This window comes from Rhinopithecus bieti, unplaced genomic scaffold (assembly GCF_001698545.2).
Source record: "Rhinopithecus bieti isolate Rb0 unplaced genomic scaffold, ASM169854v2 scaffold_18477, whole genome shotgun sequence".
In the NCBI taxonomy this organism is placed as follows: domain Eukaryota; kingdom Metazoa; phylum Chordata; class Mammalia; order Primates; family Cercopithecidae; genus Rhinopithecus; species Rhinopithecus bieti.
This window is the reverse complement of record NW_016809209.1, coordinates 52,563-57,753: the sequence shown is the minus strand read 5'-3', so window position 1 is coordinate 57,753 and position 5,191 is coordinate 52,563. Positions and strand designations below refer to the sequence as shown.

The following is a 5,191-nucleotide window of genomic DNA, read 5'->3' as shown; positions in this document are numbered from 1 at the left end:
CGAGTCCAAGTGATCTCATTGTTTCAGGTTCCAACCTATGAGTGAGAACATGCGGTGTGGTTTCTGTTCTTGTGATAGTTTGCTAAGAATGGATGGTTTCCTGCTGCCATCATGTCCCACTAAGGATGCAAACTCATCCTTTTTTATGGCTGCATAGTATTCCATGGTGTATATGTGCCACATTTTTTAATCCATCTGTCACAGATGGACATTTGGGTGGATTCCAAGCTTTGCTATTGTGAATAGTGCTGCAATAAACATACGTGTGCATTGTGTCTTTATAGCAGCATGATTTATAATCTTGGGTATATACCCAGTAGTGGGTGGCTGGGTCATATGGTACATCTAGTTCTAGATCCTTGAGGAATTGCCATACTGTTTTCTATAGATCATGCCATCCCCATCAAGGCTACCAATGAGTTTCTTCACAGAATTGGGAAAAAACTGATTTAAGTCATATGGAACCAAAAAAGAGCCCGCATTTGCCAAGACAATCCTAAGTCAAAACAACAAAGGCTGGAGGGCGATCACGCTACCTGACTTCAAATATACTACAAGGATACAGCTGGACCAAAACAGCATGGTACTGGTACCAAAACAGAGATATAGACCAAGGAACAGAACAGAGTCCTCTAGAAATAATACCACACATCTACAGCCATCTGATCTTTGACAAACCTGAGAGAAACAAGAAATGGGGAAAGGATTCCCTATTTAATAAAATGGTGCTGGGAAAATTGCTAGCCATAAAGTAGAAAGCTGAAACTGGATCCTTTCCTTACTCCTTATACGAAGATTAATTCAAGATGGATAGAGACTTAAATGTTAGACCTAATACCATAAAAACCCTAGAAGAAAATCTAGGTAGTCCATTCAGGACATAGGCATGGGCAAGGACTTCATGTCTAAAACACCAAAAGCAATGGCAGCAAAAGCCAAAATTGACAAATGGGATCTAATTAAACTAAAGAGCTTCTGCACAGCAAAAGAAACTACCATCAGAGTGAACAGGCAACCTACAGAATGGGAGAAATTTTTGCAACCTACTCATCTGACAAAGGGCCTAATATCCAGAATCTACCAAAAACTCAAACAATATACAAGAAAAAAACAACCCCATCAAAAATGGGCAAAGATATGAACAGACATTTCTCAAAAGAAGACATGCATCTGCCAACAGACACATGAAAAAAATGCTCATCATCACTGGCCATCAGAGAAATGCAAATCAAAACCACAATGAGTACCATCTCACACCAGTTAGAATGGGCCAATCCATTAAAAAAGTCAGGAAAAAACAGGTGCTGGAGAGTGATGTGGAGAAATAGGAACACTTTTACACTGTTGGTGGGATTGTAAACTAGTTCAACCATTATGGAAAACAGTATGGCAATTCCTCAATTTTGTATTTTTCATAGAGACGGGGTCTCTCCATGTTGGTCAGGCTGGTCTCAAACTCCTGGCCTTAGGTGATCTGCCCACCTCAGCCTCCCAAAGTGCTGTGATTACAGGAATGAACCATTGCACCCGGTCAATTTTTGTATTTTTTAGTAGAGATCGGGTTTCACCATGTTGGCCAGGCTGGTCTCGAACTCCCAGCCTCAAGTGGTCCACCCACCTTGGCCTCTTATAGTGCTGGGATTACGGGCATGAGCCACCATGCCCAGCCTTATTTTTATTTTTTTTAGAAACAGGGTCACCTTCTGTCACCTAGGCTGGAGTGCAGTGGCGTGGTCATAGCTCACCGCAGCCTTAAACTCCTGGGCTCAAAAGATGTTTCCACCTCAGCCTCTCAAGTAGCTGGGACCACAACCACACACCACCATGTATAGATTGTTATTTCATTTTAGACATTTAAAAAAAAGACAGAGAGAGTAACTGATCTTTCAATTCTCAATAACATTATGCCATGGTGGTTATACAATGAAAATAAAACACAAATACAATGAAATACAAATTCAGTGAAAGCAAAATACAATGCTAATCAATATTTAAAGAAGAAAATCACAGAGAAGGCTGTGTGATGTGGGAATTGATTAGGAAATATGCATTCAGTGAGAGCTCTACTACTAAATAGTTATGAGACCTTGGCCTACCTCTATTCTCTCCGAATCTTGTTTCCTCATCTGTAATAAGAGAGGCTTGCCAAAGACTTTTATATTATATTGATTACATATAATATAAAAATTTGATTTATTAAAAAGAATTTCATGGGGAATTTATTTTGCAAAGCAAAAAATAATTGTTTACATTAATATCCACTTTAGTCTTCAAAATCAGATTTCATACATACATTTAACATCTGGACCAATACCTTGTACACAGCATGACTTCAATCAATATGTCAGGAGTTGGAGGACAACCTGGCCAGCATGGTGAAACCCGGTCTCTACTAAAAATACAACCATCAGCCAGGTATGGTGGCATGGGCCTGAAATCCCAGCTAGTAGGGAGGCCGAGGCAGGAGAATCAGTTGAACCCAGGAGGCGGAGGTTGCAATGAGCCAAGATCACACCACCGCACTCCAGCCTGGGTGACAGAGTGGGAATTCATCTCAAAAATAAATTAATAAACAATAAATAAATAAATACTTGGGAAGAAAGTGAATAAATAAAACAGATTATCAACACATTGGGACACAGGTGTATGTTCATATGTATATGAAACTGAAATTAAAACCTTTTGTATAGATCCATTTATTCATGTAAGAAATACATATTAAGAGTCTATTATTCAACAGGAACTGGGACCCAATACCATCCATAACTAGACTAACCAACTTCCTGCCCTCATGAAGCTTACGTTCAAGGAGGGTCAGATAATAAAAAAACAAGAAGAGCAAATTATTACAGATTGTCATAAATGCTACAAAGGAAACACAAAAGACAGTTTGTTAAATAAAAACAAAGAAGGAACTACTTTACGTAAGACCATTAGAAAAGTCCTGTGTGGAGTTGACAAGTGAGCTCAGGCCATAAGCAAGTCAAAGGAACTAAGAGAAGAAGATTCTAAGCAGATAAAGTAGAAATACAAAGATAAGGGAAAGGGCTGGGTATCTTCATGAAAGGAAATGAACGGAGGCCAGTGTGGCTGGTTCCTAGTGTGTGAAGGGAGAGGGTGATATGGAAGGAGTGGGAAGAAAGTGATGACTCTGGAGATTCAAGTAGTGGGTTCATCATGTCGGACTCCATTGGTCCATAGGGTTAATAATAAACTGGTGGGGAGACAGGGTGGAATGGAAAGTAAAAAGTCACTTCTATAAATAATAGAAAAAAAGATTGTCCTTAAATACCCTTTCTTTTCCTTCCTTCCTTCCTTCCTTCCTTCCTTCCCTCCTTCCTTCCTTCCTTCCTTTTTCTTTCTTTCTTTCTCGCTTTCTTTCTTTCTTTCTCTTCCTTTCCCTTTCCCTTTCCCTTTCCCTTTCCCTTTTCCTTCCTTCCTTCCTTCCTTCCTTCCTTCCTTCCTTCCTCCCTCTCTCTCTCTCTCTCTCTCTTTCTTTCTTTCTTTCTTTCTTTCTCTCTTTTTCTTTTTTTTTGAGTCCGAGTCTCACACTATCACCTGGGCTGGAATGCAACGGCACGATCTCAGGTCACGCAACCTCTGCCTCCTGGGTTCACACGATTCTCCTGCCTCAGCCTCCCTAGTATCTGGGATTACAGGCGCCTGCCACCACACCAGGCTAATTTTTTGTGTTTTTGTTACAGAGACAGGGTTTCACTATGTTGGGCAGGCTGGTCTCAAACTCCTGACCTCGTGATTTCCCCGCCTTGGTCTCCCAAAGTGCTGGGATTACAGGCATGAGCCACCATGCCCAGACTATTTCTATGTCTATAGTTTGGTGTATAGAAGAAAACATAATAAACCTAAGTTGAAGAGGCCAGTTGGCCTATAAATTCTCTGGAGCCCTGAGTATGCCACATTCTCTTCTTCTGATAACAGACTTTCTAAGTTCCCTGGTCACAGGGTGGATTTGTGCCTTGTGCAAGGCCAATCACAGTAATCCACTCAGTCTGGAGATAAATCCAAGCAGAGTCATAGTCTTGTAGCCACAAAATAAACTGCATTTGCAATTTAACAATCTTGCCACCAAAAAAGTCCAGGATGAGACAGACTCACTGGTAAATTCTATCAAACATTTAAGGAAGAAATAACACAAGCCTCTATAAACTCTTTCAGAACGTAGAAAAGGGGATAATTCCCAACTCCTTTGATGTGGCCAATATTACCCTTATATTAAAATCAGACAAAAACATCTCAAGAATAGAAAATTACAATATTCCTCACAAGAATAATGCAGAAATTCTTAACAAAATAAAACCAGTGACATATTAAAAAATAATAAATATATCGTAATCAAGTAAAGTTTATTTCAGGAATTTAAGAAAAAAAATTTTCACTGAGAGAGCCTTGAAGCAATGACGTGTCAACAGCAATAAACACACTTAGCATCCACATGATGGTTTCCAAACACCATTCCCCAGTAACAGGAGCCAAGGCTGCTTAAAGAAGTAGTTGATTCTAGAGCCAAGGCAGGGAAAATACAAGATGAGCCAGAAATATCTTGTGCTACCAGAAAGTACAGGAAGTGCTCAAAAAAGAATGAGACATTGCCAAATGACAGACACTAACCTGAAGGAGCTCCCCATGGCCAAATATGGAATGATCAGAACCATAAAGTAATTAAAATGCTGGATTATGGCTTTGCAGACGCTGCCGCCAAGGAAATTCTTGTGCTACTAGCCATGGTCAACCCTACCGTGTTCTTCGACATTGCCGTCGATGGCGAGCCCTTGGGCCGCGTCTCCTTCGAGCTGTTTGCAGACAAGGTTCCAAAGACAGTAGAAAATTTTCGTGCTCTGAGCACTGGAGAGAAAGGATTTGGTTATAAGGGTTCCTGCTTTCACAGAATTATTCCAGGGTTTATGTGTCAGGGTGGTGACTTCACACGCCATAATGGCACTGGTGGCAAGTCCATCTATGGGGAGAAATTTGAAGATGAGAACTTCATCCTAAAGCATACAGGTCCTGGCATCTTGTCCATGGCAAATGCTGGACCCAACACAAATGGTTCCCAGTTTTTCATCTGCACTGCCAAGACTGAGTGGTTGGATGGCAAGCATGTGGTCTTTGGCAAAGTGAAAGAAGGCATGAATATTGTGGAGGCCATGGAGCGCTTTGGGTCCAGGAATGG

At 40.8% G+C, this 5,191-nt stretch overlaps 1 pseudogene across 1 annotated transcript; it reads left to right on the top strand.

Moving 5' to 3' along the window:
- The first annotated feature begins 4,685 nt into the window (after window positions 1-4,685).
- Window positions 4,686-5,189, top strand: LOC108539917 (peptidyl-prolyl cis-trans isomerase A pseudogene; annotated as a pseudogene). Its single transcript, XR_001888529.1, has one exon. The product of XR_001888529.1 is annotated as a peptidyl-prolyl cis-trans isomerase A pseudogene (transcript).
- Window positions 5,190-5,191: the final 2 nt, after the last annotated feature.